Genomic DNA, 17,738 nt, shown 5'->3' with positions numbered 1-17,738 from the left:
CAGTCTGTCCCTGGCCCAGTGCATCATGGGAACAGGGCAGACTAAACTACCAAGCCAATTCTTCACCAGAAAGGAGACAAGCTACCGGGGACCGGTTTCTGGCATTTCAGCCGTCTTCGGCCCGGCTTGCTTGAATCCTGATGGAGCAGTGAGAAAGGGACTCATGTCTGAGTATACCCTGCCACACCTATAGTGGCCAAAAACGATTCAGAAAAGGGGGTGGTGATGAACAGAGTGTCTGAATTGAGCAGACCACTCTTACCCAGTCCAAAGATCAGGGCTTGATCCATCACCGTTATTTATCTCACTGCCCCATCCCAGCTCAGAACCTGGCTATATGCAAATCAGTCTGTCCCTGGCCCAGTGCATCATGGGAACAGGGCAGACTAAACTACCAAGCCAATTCTTCACCAGAAAGGAGACAAGCTACCGGGGACCGGTTTCTGGCATTTCAGCCGTCTTCGGCCCGGCTTGCTTGAATCCTGATGGAGCAGTGAGAAAGGGACTCATGTCTGAGTATACCCTGCCACACCTATAGTGGCCAAAAACGATTCAGAAAAGGGGGTGGTGATGAACAGAGTGTCTGAATTGAGCAGACCACTCTTACCCAGTCCAAAGATCAGGGCTTGATCCATCACCGTTATTTATCTCACTGCCCCATCCCAGCTCAGAACCTGGCTATATGCAAATCAGTCTGTCCCTGGCCCAGTGCATCATGGGAACAGGGCAGACTAAACTACCAAGCCAATTCTTCACCAGAAAGGAGACAAGCTACCGGGGACCGGTTTCTGGCATTTCAGCCGTCTTCGGCCCGGCTTGCTTGAATCCTGATGGAGCAGTGAGAAAGGGACTCATGTCTGAGTATACCCTGCCACACCTATAGTGGCCAAAAACGATTCAGAAAAGGGGGTGGTGATGAACAGAGTGTCTGAATTGAGCAGACCACTCTTACCCAGTCCAAAGATCAGGGCTTGATCCATCACCGTTATTTATCTCACTGCCCCATCCCAGCTCAGAACCTGGCTATATGCAAATCAGTCTGTCCCTGGCCCAGTGCATCATGGGAACAGGGCAGACTAAACTACCAAGCCAATTCTTCACCAGAAAGGAGACAAGCTACCGGGGACCGGTTTCTGGCATTTCAGCCGTCTTCGGCCCGGCTTGCTTGAATCCTGATGGAGCAGTGAGAAAGGGACTCATGTCTGAGTATACCCTGCCACACCTATAGTGGCCAAAAACGATTCAGAAAAGGGGGTGGTGATGAACAGAGTGTCTGAATTGAGCAGACCACTCTTACCCAGTCCAAAGATCAGGGCTTGATCCATCACCGTTATTTATCTCGCTGCCCCATCCCAGCTCAGAACCTGGCTATATGCAAATCAGTCTGTCCCTGGCCCAGTGCATCATGGGAACAGGGCAGACTAAACTACCAAGCCAATTCTTCACCAGAAAGGAGACAAGCTACCGGGGACCGGTTTCTGGCATTTCAGCCGTCTTCGGCCCGGCTTGCTTGAATCCTGATGGAGCAGTGAGAAAGGGACTCATGTCTGAGTATACCCTGCCACACCTATAGTGGCCAAAAACGATTCAGAAAAGGGGGTGGTGATGAACAGAGTGTCTGAATTGAGCAGACCACTCTTACCCAGTCCAAAGATCAGGGCTTGATCCATCACCGTTATTTATCTCACTGCCCCATCCCAGCTCAGAACCTGGCTATATGCAAATCAGTCTGTCCCTGGCCCAGTGCATCATGGGAACAGGGCAGACTAAACTACCAAGCCAATTCTTCACCAGAAAGGAGACAAGCTACCGGGGACCGGTTTCTGGCATTTCAGCCGTCTTCGGCCCGGCTTGCTTGAATCCTGATGGAGCAGTGAGAAAGGGACTCATGTCTGAGTATACCCTGCCACACCTATAGTGGCCAAAAACGATTCAGAAAAGGGGGTGGTGATGAACAGAGTGTCTGAATTGAGCAGACCACTCTTACCCAGTCCAAAGATCAGGGCTTGATCCATCACCGTTATTTATCTCACTGCCCCATCCCAGCTCAGAACCTGGCTATATGCAAATCAGTCTGTCCCTGGCCCAGTGCATCATGGGAACAGGGCAGACTAAACTACCAAGCCAATTCTTCACCAGAAAGGAGACAAGCTACCGGGGACCGGTTTCTGGCATTTCAGCCGTCTTCGGCCCGGCTTGCTTGAATCCTGATGGAGCAGTGAGAAAGGGACTCATGTCTGAGTATACCCTGCCACACCTATAGTGGCCAAAAACGATTCAGAAAAGGGGGTGGTGATGAACAGAGTGTCTGAATTGAGCAGACCACTCTTACCCAGTCCAAAGATCAGGGCTTGATCCATCACCGTTATTTATCTCACTGCCCCATCCCAGCTCAGAACCTGGCTATATGCAAATCAGTCTGTCCCTGGCCCAGTGCATCATGGGAACAGGGCAGACTAAACTACCAAGCCAATTCTTCACCAGAAAGGAGACAAGCTACCGGGGACCGGTTTCTGGCATTTCAGCCGTCTTCGGCCCGGCTTGCTTGAATCCTGATGGAGCAGTGAGAAAGGGACTCATGTCTGAGTATACCCTGCCACACCTATAGTGGCCAAAAACGATTCAGAAAAGGGGGTGGTGATGAACAGAGTGTCTGAATTGAGCAGACCACTCTTACCCAGTCCAAAGATCAGGGCTTGATCCATCACCGTTATTTATCTCACTGCCCCATCCCAGCTCAGAACCTGGCTATATGCAAATCAGTCTGTCCCTGGCCCAGTGCATCATGGGAACAGGGCAGACTAAACTACCAAGCCAATTCTTCACCAGAAAGGAGACAAGCTACCGGGGACCGGTTTCTGGCATTTCAGCCGTCTTCGGCCCGGCTTGCTTGAATCCTGATGGAGCAGTGAGAAAGGGACTCATGTCTGAGTATACCCTGCCACACCTATAGTGGCCAAAAACGATTCAGAAAAGGGGGTGGTGATGAACAGAGTGTCTGAATTGAGCAGACCACTCTTACCCAGTCCAAAGATCAGGGCTTGATCCATCACCGTTATTTATCTCACTGCCCCATCCCAGCTCAGAACCTGGCTATATGCAAATCAGTCTGTCCCTGGCCCAGTGCATCATGGGAACAGGGCAGACTAAACTACCAAGCCAATTCTTCACCAGAAAGGAGACAAGCTACCGGGGACCGGTTTCTGGCATTTCAGCCGTCTTCGGCCCGGCTTGCTTGAATCCTGATGGAGCAGTGAGAAAGGGACTCATGTCTGAGTATACCCTGCCACACCTATAGTGGCCAAAAACGATTCAGAAAAGGGGGTGGTGATGAACAGAGTGTCTGAATTGAGCAGACCACTCTTACCCAGTCCAAAGATCAGGGCTTGATCCATCACCGTTATTTATCTCACTGCCCCATCCCAGCTCAGAACCTGGCTATATGCAAATCAGTCTGTCCCTGGCCCAGTGCATCATGGGAACAGGGCAGACTAAACTACCAAGCCAATTCTTCACCAGAAAGGAGACAAGCTACCGGGGACCGGTTTCTGGCATTTCAGCCGTCTTCGGCCCGGCTTGCTTGAATCCTGATGGAGCAGTGAGAAAGGGACTCATGTCTGAGTATACCCTGCCACACCTATAGTGGCCAAAAACGATTCAGAAAAGGGGGTGGTGATGAACAGAGTGTCTGAATTGAGCAGACCACTCTTACCCAGTCCAAAGATCAGGGCTTGATCCATCACCGTTATTTATCTCACTGCCCCATCCCAGCTCAGAACCTGGCTATATGCAAATCAGTCTGTCCCTGGCCCAGTGCATCATGGGAACAGGGCAGACTAAACTACCAAGCCAATTCTTCACCAGAAAGGAGACAAGCTACCGGGGACCGGTTTCTGGCATTTCAGCCGTCTTCGGCCCGGCTTGCTTGAATCCTGATGGAGCAGTGAGAAAGGGACTCATGTCTGAGTATACCCTGCCACACCTATAGTGGCCAAAAACGATTCAGAAAAGGGGGTGGTGATGAACAGAGTGTCTGAATTGAGCAGACCACTCTTACCCAGTCCAAAGATCAGGGCTTGATCCATCACCGTTATTTATCTCACTGCCCCATCCCAGCTCAGAACCTGGCTATATGCAAATCAGTCTGTCCCTGGCCCAGTGCATCATGGGAACAGGGCAGACTAAACTACCAAGCCAATTCTTCACCAGAAAGGAGACAAGCTACCGGGGACCGGTTTCTGGCATTTCAGCCGTCTTCGGCCCGGCTTGCTTGAATCCTGATGGAGCAGTGAGAAAGGGACTCATGTCTGAGTATACCCTGCCACACCTATAGTGGCCAAAAACGATTCAGAAAAGGGGGTGGTGATGAACAGAGTGTCTGAATTGAGCAGACCACTCTTACCCAGTCCAAAGATCAGGGCTTGATCCATCACCGTTATTTATCTCACTGCCCCATCCCAGCTCAGAACCTGGCTATATGCAAATCAGTCTGTCCCTGGCCCAGTGCATCATGGGAACAGGGCAGACTAAACTACCAAGCCAATTCTTCACCAGAAAGGAGACAAGCTACCGGGGACCGGTTTCTGGCATTTCAGCCGTCTTCGGCCCGGCTTGCTTGAATCCTGATGGAGCAGTGAGAAAGGGACTCATGTCTGAGTATACCCTGCCACACCTATAGTGGCCAAAAACGATTCAGAAAAGGGGGTGGTGATGAACAGAGTGTCTGAATTGAGCAGACCACTCTTACCCAGTCCAAAGATCAGGGCTTGATCCATCACCGTTATTTATCTCACTGCCCCATCCCAGCTCAGAACCTGGCTATATGCAAATCAGTCTGTCCCTGGCCCAGTGCATCATGGGAACAGGGCAGACTAAACTACCAAGCCAATTCTTCACCAGAAAGGAGACAAGCTACCGGGGACCGGTTTCTGGCATTTCAGCCGTCTTCGGCCCGGCTTGCTTGAATCCTGATGGAGCAGTGAGAAAGGGACTCATGTCTGAGTATACCCTGCCACACCTATAGTGGCCAAAAACGATTCAGAAAAGGGGGTGGTGATGAACAGAGTGTCTGAATTGAGCAGACCACTCTTACCCAGTCCAAAGATCAGGGCTTGATCCATCACCGTTATTTATCTCACTGCCCCATCCCAGCTCAGAACCTGGCTATATGCAAATCAGTCTGTCCCTGGCCCAGTGCATCATGGGAACAGGGCAGACTAAACTACCAAGCCAATTCTTCACCAGAAAGGAGACAAGCTACCGGGGACCGGTTTCTGGCATTTCAGCCGTCTTCGGCCCGGCTTGCTTGGATCCTGATGGAGCAGTGAGAAAGGGACTCATGTCTGAGTATACCCTGCCACACCTATAGTGGCCAAAAACGATTCAGAAAAGGGGGTGGTGATGAACAGAGTGTCTGAATTGAGCAGACCACTCTTACCCAGTCCAAAGATCAGGGCTTGATCCATCACCGTTATTTATCTCACTGCCCCATCCCAGCTCAGAACCTGGCTATATGCAAATCAGTCTGTCCCTGGCCCAGTGCATCATGGGAACAGGGCAGACTAAACTACCAAGCCAATTCTTCACCAGAAAGGAGACAAGCTACCGGGGACCGGTTTCTGGCATTTCAGCCGTCTTCGGCTAGCCCTGATCTCTTGACTGGGTGAGAGCTTTCTGCTTAATTCAGAGACTCTGTCCCTCACCACCCCTTGTTGTAATTATTTTTGTCCACCCTAAGCGTGGAAGGGTATTCTCAGATGTGAGACCCTTGCTCATTGCACCATCAGGATTCAAGCAAACCGGGCCGAAGACGGCTGTAATGCCAGAAACCGGTCCCCGGGAGCTTGTTTCCTTCCCAGTGTAAGAATTGGCTTTTGTAGTTTGGTTTGCCCTGTTCCCATCATGCACTGGGACAGGAACAGACTAATTTGCATACAGCCAGGTTCTGAAACTGGGATGGTGCAGTGAGCTAAAAAACGGTGTTGGATCTAGCCCTGATCTCTTGACTGGGTGAGAGCTTTCTGCTTAATTCAGAGACTCTGTCCCTCACCACCCCTTGTTGTAATTATTTTTGTCCACCCTAAGCGTGGAAGGGTATTCTCAGATGTGAGACCCTTGCTCATTGCACCATCAGGATTCAAGCAAACCGGGCCGAAGACGGCTGTAATGCCAGAAACCGGTCCCCGGGAGCTTGTTTCCTTCCCAGTGTAAGAATTGGCTTTTGTAGTTTGGTTTGCCTTGTTCCCATCATGCACTGGGACAGGAACAGACTAATTTGCATACAGCCAGGTTCTGAAACTGGGATGGTGCAGTGAGCTAAAAAACGGTGTTGGATCTAGCCCTGATCTCTTGACTGGGTGAGAGCTTTCTGCTTAATTCAGAGACTCTGTCCCTCACCACCCCTTGTTGTAATTATTTTTGTCCACCCTAAGCGTGGAAGGGTATTCTCAGATGTGAGACCCTTGCTCATTGCACCATCAGGATTCAAGCAAACCGGGCCGAAGATGGCTGTAATGCCAGAAACCGGTCCCCGGGAGCTTGTTTCCTTCCCAGTGTAAGAATTGGCTTTTGTAGTTTGGTTTGCCCTGTTCCCATCATGCACTGGGACAGGAACAGACTAATTTGCATACAGCCAGGTTCTGAAACTGGGATGGTGCAGTGAGCTAAAAAACGGTGTTGGATCTAGCCCTGATCTCTTGACTGGGTGAGAGCTTTCTGCTTAATTCAGAGACTCTGTCCCTCACCACCCCTTGTTGTAATTAGAGTGAGTAAGTAGGCATGCCATTGATAGGAGGGAGAATGTGAAATGGATATAGGCTTCCTCTAATCACCTTAGGTGCAATGGTGTGCAAAGCCTAACAGTGGTTTAAACTATGGATATCCCCTAGAGCAGGAGGGGAGTTCTACGGTGTCCTTGAACAGTATCTCTTATCCTTATACATATATATATATATTCACTGAGAAAAACAAAGGTTACAGGGACGTTATAGCTAATATTTAACTTGTACAAAACCAGAGAAATTTAGCAGTTAGAGTTAGCTGAGCTAACTATATTTTGCGCCCCCACAATGCACTGCTTATGACCTCACATATTACATCACTCAAGACATGGTCAGTGAAATCACTCATGACATCACTGATGACATCATCCAATGACTATGAGTATTTCTAAAAACTTTAGGAGTGTTAAATATATATACACCAAGGTGTATTAATGAATCAATGGGTGTATAAATGCCTGTATGGATGATTTAGTGAGTGCGTTACTGACTGTATAAGTGAGTGATTAAGCATGTCTCAGTGAATGTATGGGTGAGTGACTAATTTTTGTGAATGTCTGTATCAGTCAGTTATGAGTGGCTATATGGGTTATTGATTGGTTGCCTGAGTAGATGTATGGTTGACTGAGTGTTTGTGTAGGTGGGTGAGGGTGTGTGTGACTCCTTCCATGGATGAGGGAATCACTGGCTGTATGGGTTCATGAGTGCATCTGTGAAGGGCTGTATGGGTGAGTTAGTGTGCTTATGGCTGTTGCAGTGACTGAATGGATGTGCCAGTGGTATATGGGTGAGTAACTGCATGTGTGTATAGGTGTGTGTTGGATTATATAAGTGACTACATGTGTGAGTGAGCGATTGTGAGAGTGACTATATAGGTGAGTGTGTGCTTATGTCAGTGACTGTATAGGTGAGTAAGTATCTGTTACTATCTGTATGAAAAAGTGAGTTGGTGTGTGTGTATAACTGTATAGGTGAGTAAGTGGCTGTCTGATTGACTCTGGGTGTGTGAGCAGGTGTGTGAGTAGATCTTCGGGTGACTGAGAGTGATGAGTGGCTGTGTGAATATATGAGTAGATATATCAGTGGCTTTATTAGTGAGTGAGTTAGTGTACGAGTGGCTGTATGGGTGACTGGGTGAATGTGTGTGTAGACTTTTGAATCAGTGAGTGGGTATGTAAGTACTGGTATGGGTGTGTCAATGGCTTTGAGAATGGTAGTGTGAAAGTTGGAGGGGTGTATGAAAGGTTACATGGGGTTGTGGGTGGCTGCATCAGAGATTCTGTGGATGATGGCATCAGTAATGTCATCAGTGCTGTCATTTGAGATGTCATCAGTGATGTCACTGACCATGTCAAGAGTGATGTAATATGTGAGTTAGCTCAGTCTCCTCCTATCTTTCAAATAGCACCAGGGAGTTGGTGGTCCCCAGGGCTGCATGGTGGGGCAGGAACCCCCCACTCATTACAATACAGTGGTAGGGGGTGGCAGAGCCCCAATGCTTGTTGACATGCTGCGCGCTGGCACTGTTTTATTATTTCGTTTTCCTGATTTGCACCTTGTTTAGATTTTAAACTTTTAATATTATCGGCACTCGCTTCAATCGCGCTGTGCTGCGCGAGTATTGGATGCAGGTGCCCTCTGGCATATAGATATACTGGGAATACTGGGAATCCTCGGCAGAGCTTACCCGCACTTTAATTGTTGGTCACCCGCACTTGCGGGACATTGGGACATCCAGGGTGGGCTGGGTCAGCTTTGCGCTGTCTTTCGCCGCCATATTGGGTGTGGGGTTCCAGGAGGTGACACATCTTAGGCGCCATCTTGGTTGAGGGGGCCAGCGGCTTGCCCTCCCAGGACTTCCGCGTTCGGAGGTGGAGCCTACATAAGGTGGGACTCTCTTCAAGCCAGGTAGACTTGCAGACTTGCTGCGCGCTCGCGCTGTTTTATTATTTCGTTTTCCTGATTTGCACCTTGTTTAGATTTTAAACTTTTAATATTATCGGCACTCGCTTCAATCGCGCTGCACGAGTATTGGATGCAGGCGCTCTCTGGCATATAGATATACTGGGAATACTGGGAATCCTCGGCAGAGCTTACCCACACTTTAATTGTTGGTCACCCGCACTTGCGGGACAGAGGGACATCCAGGGTGGGCTGGGTCCGCTTTTCGCCGTCTTTCGCCGCCATATTGGGTGTGGGGTTCCAGGAGGTGACAGATCTTAGGCGCCATCTTGGTTGAGGGGCCAGCGGCTTGCCCTCACAGGACTTCCGTGATCTACGGTATATAGGATGGACACCTCCCAAGCGCGCAGCGTAGGCGCGCCAGAGAAAAGCCTGTTTGTGCCCGTTCGCGCACAGGTCGTGCCGGGCGCCGGGAATGCTGCCTCTCGTTCACCTACTTTTATCACCTATTCGAGAGACGAGCTTATAAGTATGGACCCCCGTCCGAAACTGAGCTGCCAGTCTCACACCACTGTCAACTGTCAGGAGACCTTGTCCTGTGGCTTGCTCAACGTTAGATCTCTCAGCAAGCACCATGATGAAATTGCATTACTCATTGAGTCTCACGAGTTAGATATGCTCTTTATGACAGAGACTTGGACTAGAGTGAATAGTACGGTGGAACTGGGTCTCGCCTGTCCCCCGGGCTACAAAATTAGACACAAGCCTCGTGTAGGGACTAGAGGAGGTGGCATAGGCTTCATTTATAGAGAAGCTTTGGATATATTTCCCAGCTGGAGACGAAGGATATCCCGGGATGTGAATTAATGGGCTTCTCCTTAAAAGGACAAGGAAGTGTCCTGTACTCTGGGTTGTTGTGCAATAGACCCCCAGCCAATGCCTTGTCTGCTGTACCTGAGCTGGTAGATCTGATTTATGATCTCTCCAATTCCCACACTAGGATTATGGTCCTGGGAGATTTTAATCTGTGGCCGGACGGATCTACGGACCTAGCTTATAAAGAGCTGGTTCAGGCTTGTTGCAATATCCATCTGCAGCAGCTGGTACTTTCTCCGACTCATTCAAAGGGGCATGCCTTGGACTTGATCCTTGCAGATGCCAGTCGGGTAACGGTACGGAACATCACTCCCCAATGCTGGACGGACCATGCCCTCGTCCATTTTTCTCTTCTACTCCCTGCTGATTCACTGAAGAGTGGCAGTACAGGAGCCACTTCAAAGGTTGGTAGGCAATGGTCAAGGCTCCTGAAACAGTCGAGCCTGCCAATTCTGCTTGCAGAAGGTATCTCCTTGGGAGGTAGTGTGGAGGAGAGTTATGAGATCCTCAGCCAGAAAATCTCTAACTCACTGGACGAATTGGCTCCATTGTGGAAAATCAGGGACAGGGCCAAACATGCCATGCCTTGGTTTTCCAAGGAGCTTTTCCAGCTGAAGCTCCAGTGTAAACGGGCGGAGCGTGCCTGGAGGAAACAGTATCTTGAGTCTGATAAGGCTCTCTTTAAACAGGCACTGTTGGCTTACAAAACACAGATCAAGTGCGCCAAAGCCAGTTTCCTTGAGGAGACGCTATTGTTAGCTGCGAACAAATCTCAGGCCCTGTTCAAGATAGTCAGGGATCTTTCTCACCCTGCCTGTGCCTCCAATGATATTCCGGCCTCCCAACTGCTTTGCGATTCCTTGGCAAAGGCTTTCGAGGACAAGATTGCTTCCATCTTGAGCAATTTTGGTACTCCGGTCATCCCTGAGCCCCAAGCCATGCCTAACTCTGCACTGGTGACTACCCTCAAGACCTTGGAGATTGAGGCTGGGCAAGCCCGGCTGAACAGCTTCCCCCCTCAGTCCTTTGAGGATTTTTGCTCAGTAGCTGACGGGGTTTCTTCGGGTTCTCCCTTTGACCCGTTACCACACAAATATTGGAAACTTTTCCATGAGGAGCTTTTTCCCCCCCTTCATGCCATCTGCTGTCAGTCCTTCAGTACTGCTTGGGTTCCGGATTGCTGGAAGCTGGCCGTGGTATCACCGCTTCTGAAAAAGGATACATTGGATCCAACTTGCGCAGCGAACTACAGGCCTATTTTAATGCTTTCTTTCCCAATTAAGGTCTTGGAGAAACTGGCGACAAAACATCTGTCCAGCTTTATAGAGACTAACATCTGCTTGGACGAGGCTCAGTTTGGCTTCAGGCCAGCCCACGGCACTGAGTCTGCATTGGTGACCGCTTTGGATGACCTTCGCTCGCGTGTCGACCTTGGTCGAGCAGCCTTTTTAGTGCTGCTCGACATGTCGGCCGCGTTCGACACAGTCAGCCATGCCAATCTGGTCAGGAGACTAGAGGAGATTGGGGTATCTGGCCTGGCCCTGGACTGGTTGGTCTCTTACCTTGGTAACAGACACCAGGTGGTGGCCTTGCCGCCCTACCATTCTGACATCAAGAAAGTGGGGCAGGGCGTACCTCAAGGGTCGACCATTAGCCCTATTCTATTCAATCTATACCTCAGTCCCAAGGTCAGATTGATCAAGTCCTTCGGCATTGCGGTCATCAATTATGCCGATGACACTCAACTTATCTTTTCGTTCGAGGGTAGGGATGCTGTGTCGCAGGAGACTTTCCACCACTGCATGACAGCTACCGCGGACTGGCTGAGTCTGAACTCCCTGCAATTTAACAGCCCAAAAACTGAGGTACTGCACTGCTCAATGGATCGCATCCCCCGGCCTCTGCCACAGGACTTTTGGCCTTCTTCCTCCCAGGGCACTGGGGCAGCGGCAGATTCAACTCGGAATCTGGGTGTGATGTTCGAATCTAATCTACAGCTAGACGCGTTTGTCAATAAAACTGTGGCCACGTGTATGATGCTGCTCCGAACATTGCGGAAGATTCTCTCTTTTGTCCCGGTTCATGCCCGCCCAGAGGTAGTGCGTAGTATCATCTTAAGCAGGCTTGATTACTGCATCGCGCTACTTCTGGGTGCGCCAGCTACCCTAGTGGGTAAATTGGAGTGAGTTCAGAACATGGCTGCTAAGCTGGCTCTTTCTAGACGGCGTCTTGATTCTTCTTCTTTGGCGCCTATGGATCTTTACTGGTTGCCAATTACACAGCGCATTGATTTTAAAGCACTATGGGCCACATGTAGGTAAGTTAATTTTACCGATTCATAAATACTGAATTTTACCGATTCTGTATTTATGACTCGGTAAAATTGAAGGGGGAGATGTAGAAAGAATCGGTAATTGAATTACCGATTCTGTAAGAATCGGTAAGTAAATACCGATTCGGTAATGCCCATTGATTCCTATGGGCATTGAAGCCAATAGGAATCAATGGGCATTATCGAATCGGTATTTACCGATTCGGTAAATACCGAATTTTGCAAGGGTGCAGGGGGTGTCACTTTGACACCCCCTAGCACCCCGATTTAAATCATGTTTGACATGTGGCACACAGACATGTCCGTCTGTCACATGCCATAGGTGTGCATGCACACATGTGCATGCACACCTGGAATCTGTATTTTACCACCCAATCGGATTGGGTGGTAAAATACCGATTCGGTAAGGCCTGTGGGACTCAGAAAAGTCCCACCTACATTTCAAAATTACCGAATCTGTAAAAATACTGATTCGGTATTTTACCGATTCGGTAAATTTATCGATTCGGTAAATTTACCGAATCGGTAAAATAGGCCACCTACATCTATAATAGCCATTTACCGGTCGGTAAATGTCTACCTACATCTGGCCCCTAGTCTTGTTTTTAGGGCCCTCCATGGCCAGGGGCCGTCTTCGCTGCAGGCGATGTTCTCCTGGTATATTCCTGCAAGACCCCTTCGCTCCTGATCAGCCTGTTTGGTGGTAATTCCTAAAATTGTGAGGACTCGGATGGGCGGACGCTCTTTCAGATTCGCCGCAGCTAAGCTGTGGAATGCGTTACCCTTGCCCTTGAGAAGTAAGGAGGATTTCCCCTCCTTTAAAAAAGGATTAAAATCATACCTCTTCCCCAGGATAGCGTAAAGATCGAGGCAGTATAATATTGCGTATGGCTGGTCAAAGTCAAGCGCCAGGATACCCTTTGGGTGACAGTTTTGCGCTATGTAAATATGCCATACAATACAATACAATACAATGCATTTTTCTACATTTTGCATAGGGAGGTAGCAGTCCCTGTGGCTGCGTGGGGGGTGGAGCCCCCCCACATATTTTTTTACAATTAACCCCGTGGAGATGGTGATCCCTGGGGAGGGTGGGACAGGTCTAGGGGTCCAGGGTGTTTCTACACTGCCTTCTATTCTGTTCAACCAAGTCACAAGATGGCTGAGCACACTTCTTGGTTTGAACTGTTGCAGCCAATAAGATTGTAGGCTTGTGATCGGAAGGGTTTGCAGAATCCTCCATGCCCCTATTTGTATATCTGAGAAATGTTTACATTTCTCAGGAACTACTGAACAGATTTACACCATTCAACACAAAGAGTGCACTCTGGAACAAGAGCTACCTTTCTGCCAAATTTGGCGTAATTCTGATCAGCAGTTCGGGCTGTAGCTCCATCAAAATTTTCTTATGGGCATTAACATGGAGATAAAGCGTTTTAGGACACCCCTTTTTCTCGGCTCCCGCTTGACGAATCACCACAAAACTTTCAACACAGCAGCTGACCTGACCGCCCCATTAGTTTTGAAAATTTCACGAAGATTTGTCAAATGATGCAAAATATATTATCCTTAAATATGTGTCTCTTGAGATAGTAATTGGCAAGGTGGATAGGTGAGTGTGGCTGAGATAAGCCTGATCTGAAATGAATGTCTTGTGCATTGTTTAGTTTTCTGATTTATCAAGCCATTCAATCGTCTAAGTACTTTTGTGTCGTGCATACTCTTGTCTTAATGATACCTTTGTATTAGTACTGGTACTTTCTTGTGCCACCCAGGAAATCATTGATGACCACAAATGTATTTTGTTCTCACTTCTGGTTCCCTTCATTACAAGAGAGCCACCAGAGTGCCAGCAGATATCTCCAAAGTCCTTCCACGACTAGGTAAGTCTAGAACCCGAGCCATCAATTTCAACTGTACCTTTTGAAATAGAAATTGCTAAATGCCCTACTTTTGTGCAGGGGTTTATAGTGGTGGCTATAAAATGGCCACTACGAAGAACTGTCAGAGGACATGTTTTTCTGGAGAATTGAAAATCTCGTGCTCCATGAGAATTGCAGCCTACTTGGTACAGGCAAACCATGTATGACCAGCTGCTGCTGTACTGACTGCAAAGCAGTATCTCTGTTGTTCTGGGTGTAAGTGTGTGTGTGTTGTGTCTGTTGCATCATCTACCTCTGCTTCAATCTCACATTGGCCAAGACTGACAGTATATCTCCCCCGGATGTATGACGTCACAACGCGCTATTACAACGCCTGCCTTTACAACGCGGTTTTTACATCGCATACCTTTACAACGAATAGCGCTTAGAGGTGCTGGATAGTGAAAAGTTTAATTTTCTATTCGAACTCCAGTCCCCGTGGACACTAGGGAAGGTGTTGGATAGAAAATTAAACTTATTCCCTATCCTAGAGCGCCCCCCAGCGCAATGCGTTGTAATGGTTTGCGTTGTAATGACCGCGTTGTAATGGTAGTGCGTTGTAAAAGTTTCGTTGTAAAGGCTGTTTGCCATCTCCCCCTACCAATGCTCTTCCTCTGGTGCTGGTTTGTTGTGGTATAATGAGTGAAACTGAAGTATCAACCATTGGACATAGAAACTTTTCCCAACACTGGTCTTATTCGGAATATTCGGTGCAGCTGAAGATACACTTGTGGAGTCTAATATTTTTGCACTCCATATTCAGGCTAGTTGTTGATCAGCAATAGGTCTGATCTTTTCAGAAGCGGAGGAACCTCAGGAGACAGTTTTTCACATCATTCTTTACATTGGTGTATTTACATTGTGCTTAGTTTGGAAATGCTCCTGAAGGGATGGAGGCATCTCCAGTAAAGCAGATGGCCACTTATACCATCGATAACACAGATAAGAAATGAATAGAAAAGTGACAATGTAGTGGACGTATGCCAAAACATTCAGAGCTAAGAAAGACCCAACAATCATATTAGGGGCATGAGATCTTAAATTCTGCTATGGAACAATTCGAAACATGTTTTAGTTCCTGTAAGTTTAAATGTTTAACATTTGGTTCGGAAACGCTCCAGACATTGCCTATGAAAAACAACCAAATGCTTACAATTCAATTTTTTTCACCTGCAAAGAATTTGGAAAATAAAGAGGTTAATAGCAGCAAATGTAACATTGGTTTGATTAATTTGGCTAACAAGGGCTGGATTGTCCTGCCTTTAATATCACATAAAAGTTAACATTTGAAAAATATTCACATTCAAATGCTTCATGGACAATTCTTGAATGTATCATTTCATGTTATTTGCAGTTAGCAGCAGTTCTAACTCTTCTAACATACCGCAATTGGAATGGGCATGAAAGACAAACCACCTCTGTTAATACAAAGAGGAAACGTTGAGGGAGTGCAGCTCAAGTATGACAAGGGGGAACGCAGCGGGCCATCAATGATATATAGTGGAATGCAGTTAATGAGACCACATGAAAGACCCCAGCTCATTATAAATACCCTGGTGGTTCTAGCGAAGACGTATGTGTATCTGACACTCCTGCCGCTGATCACTCATTTCTGAGCACGGCGGTGTCGACCTGATTAAAACCTGTGTCACCCATGATGTGTTCATAACTCATAAGGTAGATCAATCTTTCTTGATTGCAGCCATTTTAGAGCTGCAGGTATCATTACCGAAGTAATGCCAGAAACCGTGCAAAACGAGATTATAGCGTCTTGCTGGCATATTAAGAAATCATTTCTTGGGGGAAGAGGGGATGTCGTGGGTGCATCATTGAACACTAACTCTGTGGCCATATTTTATTAGAAACATGCCAGACCTCTGTTCCCTCAAGAGAAGGAGGTGCAAGGTCACTGTAATGCATTCAAGAAATCACATAACAAAAATATTGCAAGAACTATATCAATTAAACCTCAAAGGCCCTCATTATATGTGGCCCCAAAATGCTGATGGGCCCAGTAACAAACGCAGCTGAAATTTCCGTATGGAAAACTGGTTGAATACATGCAGAAAGCGCCACTAAAATAAAGATATCCTTGTGTTATTCACCAACAACTTGTATTTCATGTGGTTTCCCTACCCTTGGAGTTATCAGTCCGTAGTAATAGTCTGGGGTGTGGAAGTAACGGAAATGTTCACAGGTTACACGAGTGCCTACATTGCATGGTGTGCTTAGCGTAATTAGATGTAGGATTAAGAAAGGTAATTGTATACTTGTGCTGCAATGTAGTGGATGTGATGTCTTGTTAAGTTGATATTGTCAATGAAATAGAAAAAACAAGTGAGAAAAAAGGAGGTAACTTTTAAATAATTAGCAAGTGAACGGAAGAATACACCTGCTGAAAACATCAAGTGTACAGCAAGCTGTGATGGTGGGTTTCATGGTAATAAAAGTGGAGAAAACTGAGGTGGGACAACAAGCAGGAATGCGGATCACCCAATAGGAAGTCACAGATACAAGTCTAACTATACTACTTGTTGAAATTCACAAAGGTAAAATTAGACCAAAAGTCAAACTTAGACCGAAAGTCTAATTTTACTTGTAGTAACTTACCTATGTGACTATTGAAATTTAGTCAAGTTAGGTGTTTGGTCTAACTTGACCGTGTGGGCCCGATTCATAAAGGTAGAGTTAGACCAATAGTGTACTTAGAGCAAATGTCTAATTTTACTGCTCTTCCGGTATTCCCAACTGTAAAGTTAGACAAAAAAGTGTATCGTTGATCAGAAATCTAACTTTACTACTTTTCAGAAATTCACAAAGGTAAAGTTATGCCAAAAGTCTAACTTAGATCAAAAGTCTACATTTACTCGTGGTAACTTACCATACCTTGTGAATATCCTAAAGTAGTAAAGTTAGACTTTTAGTCCAACTTTATCTTTTTGAAATATGCCCTACAATTATTTACTTGATGTTTCTGTTGTTAGAAAGACTGTTGAATCAGATGCAGTTTAGTCATGCAGTGAACAGTGGCTACACAATTTTGAAGTAACTGGAATCATCATTCCCGAAGCTCCAGCTGCAACACCTTGTAGATAGTGCGAAGAATTTTAGATCAGTCCCTTGATTCAAGTGGGAGCCAATTGAGAGCCATTAGAACCAGTGTCACTCAGTCACCTTTGCAAACATTCAGGCACAAATCCTAAGCATGATTTTGTAATCGTTGCAATCTGTCTGTGACTACATTGCAGTAGTCCACCCATCCATTCACCTGGCCTCTTATCAGATTGGTCATCTATAGGTTTTGGCAATTGACTGCAGAGGGCAAACAACAGATATGTGCTAAAGATGATCTCTGTTAAAAAGTTAGCTTCTCAGTCTGATTCTCTCAAGACCCGGCGCTTTCTTTCATTTATTGGAAATAGATGACATTTCCTTACAACTAGTGACATAGGGATTCATTGATGTTCTTCTGGCTTCTAGAATTATTTAAATTAATTTGAATTTGAGTGTATAAATTAGCACACTTTTGGTACTGTGCTTGAATATTCTTTAGTATGTTCACCAGGTGGAACAAGCAAATGTTGAAAAGTCGTGGTGAGGGGAAGACCCCTAAGTCACTGCACGTCACCATGCATTTACGTCAATGCACACCTGTTACCTCCTGTAGCTGAAAAAAGAGTACATTGATTGTAAGGCAATGTTGGACAGATCCATCTCTTCATGGCGTCGTTTGCAAAAAAAACGTTGTGTTCCATGTTGTTTTAGGGAGCAGATAGATCAAAGAGAATCAGGGGCCCTTGCTTGTTTCATCATGGGATTGGTACAGATAGTTCTCTTAAATTTTTAACTTCAGTTTATGTTCCGCATGGAGCTGAAATCTCACTGTAGGCTGTGAAGTAGATTGATTAGCTCAACGTATTTTGCTTG

The sequence above is a fragment of the Lissotriton vulgaris genome, chromosome 8 (genome assembly GCF_964263255.1).
Source record: "Lissotriton vulgaris chromosome 8, aLisVul1.2, whole genome shotgun sequence".
Classification (NCBI taxonomy): Eukaryota; Metazoa; Chordata; class Amphibia; order Caudata; family Salamandridae; genus Lissotriton; species Lissotriton vulgaris.
This window is presented reverse-complemented; position numbering follows the sequence as displayed.